This window comes from Cornus florida, unplaced genomic scaffold (genome assembly GCF_030987335.1).
Source record: "Cornus florida cultivar Cherokee Brave unplaced genomic scaffold, ASM3098733v1 CherokeeBrave_3.0.0_Hap2_Chr02, whole genome shotgun sequence".
NCBI classification, from domain to species: Eukaryota; Viridiplantae; Streptophyta; class Magnoliopsida; order Cornales; family Cornaceae; genus Cornus; species Cornus florida.
In genome coordinates this window covers 111,275,964-111,288,579 of record NW_026775572.1, presented here as the reverse complement: position 1 = coordinate 111,288,579, position 12,616 = coordinate 111,275,964, and the positions used below count along the sequence as shown (strand labels likewise).

Sequence of the window (12,616 nt, the reverse complement as noted above, 5' to 3'; positions counted from 1 at the left end):
TTTGTAGTTATGATCTCATTTTATGATTATTGCTATTACTAGTTTTTTTTTAAAAAACCCTGGAATGATACGTATATTATGTATTGACGTAGGAAAGGACAGTAGTGTTCTTAGTTGACCTCGGGTTCGGATAAGAACCCGGTTAACGATTCGGACCCTCGGGATCAGGTCGTTACAAAATGGTATCAAAGCATTTTATTAGAATTTACGGGACGTTACAGTCTATCACTTGAAGAATCAAAATCCTAAATTTTCACGTAATCTCAATCTCATCATCATCGTCAATTGCCACAACCGCCTCTCTTCAAAACCCTAAATTTTCTTCCTTCCCACGAATCTCATCATCAATTGCCGCCACAACCGCCTCTCTCCTCCTTCAAATGGTATCATCGAGACTTTCGCCCAATCGATCCTTTCTATCTTCACAGACACAAACCCTAATGTCAATTACTCCACCGGCGCATGCTGCTATAGACTCCTCTCTCTTCACATCCCTTCAAACTCACGTCTTTGAAGTTGTTGCCCAACTTGTAGAAATAAAGCATTGTGAAATTGGGTCCAAAGATTCTGCGGCAAGAATCGCTGTCTTTGCCAACAAACTGAAAGAAGCCGAAAGGGTTCTTGACATCATCGACAATGATGATTCTTATGATTATCGCCCCCGCCGCACCAAACGATTAAAATTGCTGCTAACATGAAGCCCTTCCACACTGCACTCACTCCAACCCCACCCAATCTTTTGTAAACTAATATGTATTCCACATATTTTATTAATGAAATTCTGATTTTATACCATTTTTGGTGGATACTTATATTTATTGTAAAACTCTGATCCTTCACGTGGCACATGATTGAAAAAAAAAACAAAAAAAAAAAAAAAATCATTTAAAAGTAGAAGTTTCAATCTATCTCATGGAAACCCTTTTCTTTTACCACATCCCATTTACTTTGAATAATAATTAAGTTCGTTCTTATAAATCATTACACTATATAATGCATTTAAGCGCAAATGCATGGTATGTCGCCATTCGACATGCACCCGATATAAGTAATCTCAATTTCTTAATAGTAATCTCAGTTTCTTAATAGTTTCTTGTGATTTGCGCTAGGTGGAGTGGTAGTGGAATATAGTTTAAAAACACTTAAGAGGGCGGTAATAAGTGCAACTTTCTCTTTTACCCAAATTTTTACTTCTTCTTTATTTTACCGAAATAAAGCAAAACAACAACAAAAAAAAAAAAAAATAAAGGAACTAGAGTTTTAACACCGGGTTTTTAGAGGGAAAAAAATGATGGAAGACTTTTGTAGTCTAGAGTACAACAGACTTTGACTGAGGCTCACAACCACTCCGTTCTAGCAAGAACTTGTTGTTGAACGCCTCAAGATGACTTTCGCAACTTCCCGTTTAATTGTTGAAGACTTTAAGCTTACTCCTCAATCCTTGTAGAAGGGTTGCTAGTAGAACATGAACACTCTGCAAATGCTCTGTCCCCTCTATAGCTAGATCAAATCCTCCTTCCTTCAAATTTTGAATTTGTGAAGGCAAAATTAGTCATACTTTCTTAACGAAATTTGAATGACTCTTCAATTGCTTGGATCTCGATCAGAATGAGAACATTAACCTAAATCACTCTTGTGTTTAATTATGTGCTCTCAAATGGAAAGATAATAGCACTGAGAAAAAATCTCACAAAAAGGCTCTCTCAAAATTGTATGAAAAAGTTGATCTCAAAAGCCATAAGAACCCTAATTGAGAAAAAGTGTTTATATAGAGTTTAAGTGTTTATATAGAGTTTAAGGAGACTTAAAATAGTTGGAAAACAAGTTTAATTCGTGAAAAAAAAAAAAAAAAAAAAAAAAAGGAGGAGGAAACCAAATTCAACTAAAACTGCAATTTGCAATTTCTATTTTGGTTCGGGAAGGTGGACCGGTTCAGGAAAAGATGGACCGGTCCATTTTTGGCAATTTCAAATTCGAAAGATTCAAGCAACTTGGGCCGGTCCAAGAAAGTTGGAACTGTCCATTTTTTTAGAGACATGAATTTTAAACAAATTAAAAAATTGCCTTGGACCTAAAAATTGCCAAAAACGAACTCATGTGATCTCACACGCACACCTTTAACTAATATGATGTTCTCGTCAAAATGGATTGTGCTTGCACGTTTCCTAACATTTTGATTCAGCTTCCGATATCAAGAATGAAGGTTAAAATTCAAAATTACAATTCGATCGGACTAGTTTTGACACCAATATTTGCCAATGTACAAAGTTTTATCTCACATTTATTTCTTTTTATTTTATCAGCGTATTAGTCTATTTGACTATCATTTTTCCTGCAGTTTCTATATGTGGTTTCAAGATGACTCATCTCTTGAGATTAAACATATATAGGTTCTTATGACTCCCCCCCCCCCCCCCCCCCCCCCTCTCTCTCTCTCGCACACGCACACACTCATGACTTCCTTTTATTATTATTATTATTATTAAAAGTTCTTTCATTGAATTATGAAAGGAAAAAAAAAATGGTTCTTTCATTCTTTCCAGAATCTCTTCTCAAGATCATGTAATGGGACTTTTAATCCAGTGACAGATTAAATTAGAGAGACATCCACCAATATACGTGTTCCTGTGACATTCACTTTAAATTGTTTTTTGTTCCATGTTATTTATTCATGGTGTGTAAGGTAAAGAGATGCTCGAGTAATGTGAATAACAATTGTGTATTCAAGGAATATGAATTTATATATTTCCTGCTAGTATAAAGCAAAAATGAGAGCTAAAATGTTTTCCTCTTTTTGTGACCTTTTGACACTTTTTTTGCACAATGTTCTATAGAAATGAGTTTCCTACATTTGGAGAAACCTTGGCAAAGACGAAGAAGGCCAATTATTTATATTAGTTGTATCATTTTTTGCCGCTTCAAGGTGCAGATAAGGATTTTGTTGTCACTATGAGATCAGAAATTCCATGGAATACTTAATTTCACAAGAGAATTTCTGCTTAATAATTTAGTTGATCAATAAATCAATAATTTAGTTGATCAAGTCCGTAACTATCCAAGCATGTCAACAAATACTTGCAGCAGTCTAGTTCCTCTCCATTGTGAGTTTTTGCTTTCTTGTACAATTTACTTCTTTGGATCAAACCTGCAATTCTGATGACGTAAGAGCGTTGCACAGTTTTTTGGATGGCTTGGAATCGCAGATTGATGGTTGGGGCAGCAACTCTTCCAACTGATGCACTTGGGAAGGTGTCATTTGTGAGTCTTTTCACTTGCCTGTGAATGATTCTAATGCGTCGTCGAGGATTGTGAGTTTAGAGCAACGAAGTAAAAGATTAAAAGGTAGGCTTTCCAAAGACTTCACTGGTTTATTACACTTGAGAACTCTCAATCTATCACATAACTTTTTAGCTATTCTCTTCCAGCAGAACTGTTCCAGTTAGAGAATTTAGAGATACTAGACTTAAGTGTTGCGAAATCAAACAGAAAACACAAGAAATAGATCAAACACACACACAACAAGAACTCATAGATTTTACTTGGTTTACTCAAAATCTAGGGCTACATCCAAGGGTTGCAGGGATTTCATTATGATGATTAAAAACGGCCAGCAGATACATAGAGTTCAAATGAATAAATACCCTCACACTAGGGCAACATAACAAGTGCGGAAATAATCAAAATACCCTCCAAAAAATTCCAAGTCGGGGCTTGGTATAAGTATTTATCAGGCTCCACACTAACCATCATTAAGCTCTCAAGGGTTCTCTGGATTCTTACCAAAGAATATCAATCTACCTTCACTTAGGTTCCTAGATATATCGAAAAATTCATTAGTTGGTACAATCAATGAGGATATTTGTAAAACAGCAAAAGGACTGCAAGTTCTTGATCTCTCCTTGAACTATTACTATGGAGAAATTCCAGTGAATTTGGGGAATTGTCGTCACTTAGAGCATCTGTCTCTAAGTTCAAACTTTCTTATAGGAAGCTTGCCAGAAGATCTCATGCGTCTACCAAAGTTGAGCCAACTACATCTTCAGGACAATATGCTTACCGGACCAATCTGGCCAGAGTTTGGGGATCTGAAAATAGTCCATGTGTTGGATCTAAAGAACAACAATCTATCAGGATACATTCCCAGCTCTTTATCCAACAAGACAAACTTGGAGGCTTTAGATATGTCCTATAACAATCTCTCAGAAACCATACCGTATTCACTGGTGAATCTCAGCTTTCTTTCAAAATTTAGCGTTGCTTACAATCAACTCACTGGAAAAGTCCCTTCTGGAGGTCAATTTCATACATTTCCTGATTCAAGTTTTGAGGGGAATAACGGTCTGTGTAGATCATTCTCTTCTTCTTGTTCCACAGAGAGCCCTAGTGTTCCTGGAAAAACTGCAGTTGAATCATCACAAGAAGTAAAAGAGTCTATTATAGGACTGCCATTTGGATTTGGACTTGTTACAGCCTTTGCTATCACCGCCGCCATCTGCTTTATGTCTGGTTGGGTATTTCCTAAGCCAAAGATGAGAAATGGTAGAAGATCGATTAAGCAATGGAGGTAACAAGCAATTGTGTTCTTATTAAAACTTAAAAGTGATGGGAAAGCACATTTGCAGCCAAACCTAATTTCACCCTTTAAATATATGTCCTATGTATTTGTAGGAAGCATATTCCTCTTTCTTTATCATTTTTTCTCCTCTTTTTGTGTACTATATGAACCATATTCCTCAACATATTTTCTGCTTAATTTTCTTGTCCTGTTTGTATAATCTTTGGTTAGGATGATAGTCAGAGAATGAAATTTTACACAAGACGGATGCTGCAACTTAAGACACAGACACAAGATGTTGTCATAAGATGAGGCAGAGACGATATCATAAAGACAAGCTACTAGCTAGCTAGTTACTACTTTTAGGCACCAGTGACATATTAGTTTCAGTAAATTCAATGAAATTCATGAAGATGACACTGCAAATTGCACATTTGGTGCCACTCAATGTCAATCTCATCGTTGCACAGTGAACATAAGAAGGGTATAATTTAAAATGAAATATAGTATTCATGACAACAGTAAAAAAATTAGTAATAATAAAATTGTTGATTAATAAACTTGAGTTTGGACCAATCTACAAGCCAAATGTAGCTGTAAATACTATTCTATGAGGAATGAGGCCACTCAAAAGATTTCTTATTTCATTTCCTCTTAGCAGCTCCTTTAAATTCTTACTAGGAATGCTACTTGTCATGGGATGTAAAGTTCTATGTTATGGAGTCAAAACAGAGAATTAATCTATATAAGAGTCACTGTGGTCTATGTTATGGAGTCACTGTGGTCTATGTAACTTGTTCAATAATTAGTCAAAACAGAGAAATAATCTATATAAGAGAAACTTAGACCCTAAAACCACAATAATTGACTTTCTGGCCTCTAATTTTCTTGACCACCATTCTCCTCCTTGAGCTCTCCTGCTTCTTTGTGTTCCATTTTTTTCTTCTCGTCTTCATTCTTGACTTCAGTTGGATCTTTCCACATGTCCAAAATCATATAATTATTATATACTAAGGATTTTGTGTTGTTAATGTATATTATTCATATTATAAGCGTGATGTATTTAGCTATGCACACAATAGGACTAGATACATACCTTGTACTGCACTTACCTACCAGGTGCCCACCCTATAAGGGACCTTATGTGCTATTCAATTAATTCAAGTCAATACATCTGTAATGCCTTATACACCAGGGGAAAAAAAGTTCTTATCCAAACAAAAACTAGATTGATTTCTATTTGGTAAGAAATATTAAATTCTCTTGATTTAAAACATACTTGGAGAGTTACTCCGTTATCCCCATACAAGCCATCTAAGCTGGTCTATTGTCATAAATTTGTGACAGAAATATATGGTTATAAGAGTAACTTGAGGCTAGTCTCATGAAAAATCCATTAGCATAGTTATTATAGGAGTAATTTCTATTTTGTATGTGAGCAAACTAACTCATTCAATATGAAAGCTGTGGAATAGGTGGTGTTCATTTTTCTTGGTTTTTGCTTTCTTGTACAATTTACAAGTTCTTTCAATCCAACATGCAATTCTGATGACTTAATTGTGAGTTGTACGCAGCGGAATGTATATAGGAAAGTTTTAAGTTTTGTAAAACAGAACTATGTCGTTATCAACTTTACTTATTTTGGCAATTAAACAGTTAATCACATGCAGATAAAATAAGGCAAAGTATAAAGTTAGAGATGACACCAGAATTTTAGCGAGGAAACCCCAGTTGATAAAATACGTCAACTGTTATGTAATGTCCGTAAATTAAAAAGAAAAAGAAAAAGAGAAAAGAAAAAAAAATTTGGTGGGTCCCACCACTAAGCCTTAAGTGGCTAGAGACCATTTTTGGTCTCTCATTCTTTCTCTCTCCCCGTATCTATCTCTCTCTCTCAATTTTCTATTTCATTTTCTTTTCTTTTTCAACCCAATCTTTGAGGCAAGATTTATTCTTCGTTACTTGGCGGATTTAGGTGCCGTTTGAGGCAAAACGAAGCTCACGTCAAGCTCTACGCATCCATACCAGAAATTCCAGCTTTTAGCCTCTCCTTAGAGTTTGAAATTTGTGACCCATTTTTAAGGGTTTTGGTGCAAACTTGAGGTAGGGACACCTTAATCCACTACCTTCTTGTTCCATTGTGAGTTATAATCATTTGTTATGCCAAGCATGCTTAATTAGAAGTTAATTGTATCAATGATTATTTTAAATGTTGTCTAGAGAAATTCATGTATTTGAATGAGAGTTGTTTTATGTGTAAAGCATGCTTAAATGTATTTTAATGTATCTTAATGTGTTAATAATTACTTGGGAGATGTTGAACATGTTGAATGTTTAATTTTATGGTGTAGAATTTTAAATGCCATGACATTGAATGTATGGAACATAGATACATGCACATACCATTGGGTTTGCATGAAATGGGAGAAATTGTTCTTAAAATAAATATGGGGAATTTCAGGGAAGTATTTTTAATGAAATGGTTTTATGCGAAACCCGGTCGCTACGGGGTTACCAACGGGCCGGAGGTTAATATAGCCTAGAGGGGACTAGGGAGTCGCCCTAGCATGGTTGAGCTAGCTGGGCCCCATAATGACGCCCGGGGTTACCAAGGGTCAGGGACACTAGCCAATCCTCCTCTCGTGTCGCGACGGGGCTACCAAAGGGCGGGCTGTATTAACAGTTTGGAAATGATGTTTTGGATTATGAAAATGGGGAGCGACACTAGCATGCATTGCATCTCATACCATTGCATTGGATATACTTGACATTGAATCGTTATGCTGTATTATTTCCCGACATTGTATGATCCCCATTTCCCATTGGCCTATGCTTTGTTTGGATTCACAAGGACACAAGATGTGTATCTTAAGTGTCACCTGCTGAGCTTTATGCTCACCCTACTATTTATATAATTTTTTTCAGGTCTTGGAAATGAACTAGTGGACGACAATCCACCTCAAGCTTGAAAATTGTTAGAAGGTTGTTTGCTATTTTGTATTTTGACCGTTCTATGTATATTTGTAGTTGTGGAAATGTAACTAAGTTAGTATTCATAGCCTTGTAACTTAAGAACGAACTTATCTTTTGTTTGATGTAAATGAAACTAGTGAAATTATGGTATATGTTTCCATACAATTGTTTCATGTAACGTTGTAAGACAGAGACTTTAAATATTAATCTTGTATTTTGGGACTGTAATTATGATAATTTAGATTAATTGGTGTGTGGATGTTCCACCATGAAAGGAACTATGTTAAGTATAATGAACGGGTGAATGGGATGCTAGATGATTTTATGTGTTTTGTGTATTGGGACAGGTTGTTGAAGGCCCATATTTAGGGGAGGTTATGCCAATTTTTTTTTAAATTTTGGCATCAGCTAGGGTCGTTACAAATTTGGTATCAGAGCGATGGTTCGAATACTATTAGGACGACGGGTAGAGGCTTGCCTAGGGTTCTCTGGGAAGTCATTTGCATTGTTGTTTCCTTGTTTGGAAAAGTGTTTTGCTATGTGAAAAAACATGCTTAACTGCTTACGTGCTTATGTGTTTATATGCTTACATTAATGTGTTCATTGCATAGTATTACATGCTAAATGTTTGTACAGTATGTTTTTGCGTTGGGTTGTTTACGGTTGGATCTTAGTGTTATCGTTATTGAATTGTTTCCTTTGTTTTATAGAACGATGTCACGGCGTGAGGAAATCAGGGAAGTTGGCCCTAGACCGACTAGGGGTGATGTTGGCGAGAGCTCCAGCTCCAATCCGGAGGAGCTAAATGATGAGGACACACTTCTTAGGGACTTGATTCCCCCGAGAACTGTCCCCACAAGGAGGGATAATGTTGAAGCACCCGTAGAAGTGGGTGAAGGTTCTGTGGCACTAGAGTTTAATCGTTTGTTGCAAAAATGTCGTGAGGGCAGCGATTGCTGCTCAGTCGCAGTCGGCACCACAACCTACAGTTTAAGTTGAGGAGACGCCAGCTCAGAAGCGTCTCAAGATTATTAAGGGGTTTTCTCAGCTGATGCCGGTTATGTTTGAGGGCGGTGCGGATCCAATGATAGCAGATGACTACATGGAGCAAGTTGAAACTCAATTGACTTCTATGGATGTGACAGAGGATCATTTGAAGATCATCCTAGCTACTTATAAGTTTGCTAAGGATGCTAAATTATAGTGGAATCAGTTACGAGCCGATACAAGGTCGAAGAGATGAGTTGGGACAAGTTCAAATAATTGTTTTATAAAAAGTACTTTCCGCTTTCCAAAAGATGGGAGTTACAAGACCAACTTCATAACCTTATCCAAGGCATGTCAGTGGCAGAATATGAAAACAAGTTCACTTCACTTTCTCGCTTTGCTCCAGAAATGGTGAGAGATGAAGTTAACAAGACTCGGAAGTTTGTTTCTGGTCTTAATGATCGGATGAGGCCGTTGATCACGGCACAGTTCATTAAGGTTTACTCTGAAGCAGTGGAAAGGGCTTTGATGCTGGAAGCTGATAATAAAGAGAAGGATGCAAGAAGAGAGCAGTTGAAGCAAAAGAGGGGTGCAGGGCCATCTTCAGAAGGATCTTCTTGGAAAAGGAACAGGGGCGGTCCATCTCAGTTTCAGGGACAGCAGTCTGCACGATCTGCTCCGACCACTCCGTTGTCAGCTGGGTCTGATAGGAATGTAGTTGTTTGCTTTCAATGTCAGCAGCCTGGGCATTACAAGTCCAGTTGTCCTATGAGATTGACTTCAGTTTCTTCAGCTCCGAAGGCTTGTTATGGGTGTGGCTAGCAGGGCCATTTGATTCGGGACTGTCCGAGTCAGGGAGCAGGCACCACTAGTGGCAGAGGGTCACGGCAGAGGCCGTTACAGTCGGCTACGGTTCAATCAGGTTTCAGACCACCGCTGCCACTACCATAGCCTGCCTTGTCTTCTCAGGGTTCACGACCAGCTAGGAGGGATACTCCTACTGTGTCGGCACAACAGTCTGGTGTTCAGATTAGTGGTTCACAGGCACAGGCACCGCAGGGGCGTGTCTTTGCCCTTGCATCATCGACTGATGCATCTCCTGGATCTTCAGTTCTCCGAGGTATATTTCCAGTGTTTGGTTCTTGGGCCCGTGTTTTGTTTGATTCTGGTGCATCTCATTCTTTCATTTCATCAGCATTTGCACTTACATCAGGGTTAGAGGTTAGTTTTATGGATCGGGCGTTATGTGTTGATACGCCAGTTGGAGTTTCAGTGTCTTTGAGCCGAGTCGTGAGGGACTGTTCCATTGTGATAGCCGGGCGGACTTTTGTGTTTGACCTTATCCTCCTAGAAATGACTAGCTTTGATGTCATTCTCAGGATGGATTGGTTAGCTTCTTTTCATGCCACGATCGACTGTTTCAGAGGAAAGGTTACAGTTTGTACTCCCGAGGGAGACTGTTTCTTTTTCGTGGGAGATCGGAGTGATTCCCACATTTCATCGTTTTATGGAATTCGTGAACGGAGTCGTGGTGATTACTTTTTGGCTACCCTTATAGCCGAAGAGGATGATGTTGTGGAAGAATATTATCCTGCAGTTGTTCGTGATTTTTTGGATGTGTTTCCGGAGGATTTGACAGAGTTGCCTCCACACCGAGAAGTGGAGTTCTCTATTGAGTTAATGCCAGGTACCGCGCCGATTTCTATGGCACTGTATCGTATGGCACCAGTTGAATTGGAGGAATTAAAAAGACAGCTTGATGATTTGAGGATGAAAGGTTTCATCCGACCGAGTGTGTCACCATAGGGCGCACCGGTCTTGTTTGCTAAGAAGAAAGATGGTTCTTTGAGATTGTGCATCGATTATCGGAAGTTGAATCGCGCCACCATCAAGAACAAGTATCATTTGCCAAGGATAGATGATTTATTTGATCAGTTGAGGGGCCCCAGTTGTTTCTCCAAGATTGACTTGAGGTCTGGCTATTATCAGTTGCGGGTTAGGGATGAGGATATCCCGAAGACAGCATTCCGTACACAGTATGGACACTATGAGTTCCTTGTTATGCTTTTTGGCTTGACTAATGCTCCAGCGGCATTCATGGACTTAATGAACCGCATCTTTCACGATTACTTGGACTAGTTTGTGGTAGTTTTCGTGGATGACATTCTTATGTATTCACGATCTCGAGAGGAACATGAGATCCATTTAAGTATTGTTTTACAGATTTTGCGGGAGCATCGGTTGTATGCCAAATATGAGAAATGTGAGTTTTGGCTACAAGAGGTGAAGTTTTTGGGACATGTTGTTTCAGAAGGCGGAGTGTCAGTTGATCCATCAAAGATTGAAGCTGTTTTGAATTGGGAGCAACCCAAGAATGTGTTTGAGATCCATAGTTTTCTTGGTCTAGCGGGTTACTACCGGAGATTTGTGAAAGATTTCTCCTGTTTAGCAGCGTCTATGACCCGTTTAACCCGGAAAGGGATTAAGTTTGCATGGAATGAAGCCTGTGAGTCATCTTTCCAAGAATTGAAGACAAGATTGACTACGGCTCCAGTGTTGGTGATACCTGAGCGTGGCTTGGGTTATGTGATCTATTGTGATGCTTTACGTGATGGTTTAGGGTGTGTGTTGATGTAGGATGGTAGAGTAGTGGCTTATGGGTCTCTACAGTTGAAGACTCATGAGTACAACTACCCTACTCATGATTTGGAGTTGGCGGCAGTTGTGTTTGCTTTGAAGTGTTGGAGACACTACTTGTATGGTGAAAGATTCGAGGTGTACTTGAATCATAAAAGTCTCAAGTACCTTTTCTCCCAAAAGGACTTAAACAATAGACAGAGAAGATGGGTTGAATTCTTGGAAGATTATAATTTTGACTTGCAGTATCATCCGGGCAAGGCAAATGTGGTAGCAGATGCCTTAAGCCGAAAATCTCGTGGAACTTTGGCCTGTCTGGTTATTCGGAAGTGGAAGATGTTTAAGGATTTGGCAGAGATGGGATTGTATTGTTTTGATGATGATGTTGACAGCGAGCCGGCATTCTTGTTTAGTCTTATGGCTCAGCCTACTCTTGTTGTACGAGTGATTGAGTCACAGAGACAGGACCCGGATTTAGATGTCATTCACGCTTTGATCTCCAGTGGTGAGATAGTGAAAGATTGGGCTTTGTATACAGATAGGGGTCTACGGTTCAGGGGTTTGTTGGTGGTTCTTACTGTTTGTCGTGAGGATGTCTTACGGGAGTTTCACACTTCCTGCTTTGCAGTTCATCTAGGTGGTACCAAGATGTATCACGATTTGAGACGTCAGTATTGGTGGAACGGGATGAAAAAAGATGTTGTACAGTTTGTGGCTAGATACCTTACCTGTCAGCAGGTGAAGGCCGAGCATCAGAGACCAGCCGGTTTATTGCAACCATTACCTGTAGCGCAATGGAAATGGGAGCATATTGCTATGGATTTTGTGACAGGTCTTCCAAGGTCACGAAGGGGCAATGAGTCCGTATGGGTCATCATTGACAGATTGACCAAGACGGCTCACTTTTTGCCTATTAAGGCAACAGATGATGCAGAGAAGCTTGGTGTTCTTTATGTGAAGGAGATTGTAAGGTTGCATGGAGTTCCAGTAACCATTGTTTCAGATAAGGATGCTAAGTTCACTTCGAAGTTTTGGGAAGGACTTCAAGCAGCGTTTGGCTCAGCGTTGCACCTGAGTACGGCATTCCATCCACAGACTGACGGTCAGTCGGAGCGTACTATCCAGATTTTGGAGGATATGTTTCGGGCATGTGTGCTTGACTTGGGTGGTAGTTGGGAGGATCACCTTCCACTTATTGAATTTGCCTACAACAACAGTTATCAGGCGAGCATTCAGATGGCTCCATTTGAGGCGTTGTATGGTAGACCTTGTAGGTCTCTTGTTTGTTGGACTGAGGTAGGCGAGACAGCCGCCTTAGGACCTGACATTGTACTCGAGACTACTGAGAAGATTAAGTTGATAAGACAGAGGTTACTTACAGCTTAGAGCCGACAGAAGAGTTATGCGGATAAGCGGAGACGGTCGTTATCCTTTGAGGTGGGAGACCACGTTTTTCTTCGGGTT

The 12,616-nt window shown here is 39.2% G+C and overlaps 1 pseudogene; it reads left to right on the top strand.

The window, feature by feature from the left end:
- The first annotated feature begins 993 nt into the window (after positions 1 to 993).
- The window catches only part of LOC132296611 (phytosulfokine receptor 1-like), a 48,931-nt pseudogene continuing 37,308 nt past the window's right edge, over positions 994 to 12,616 (top strand).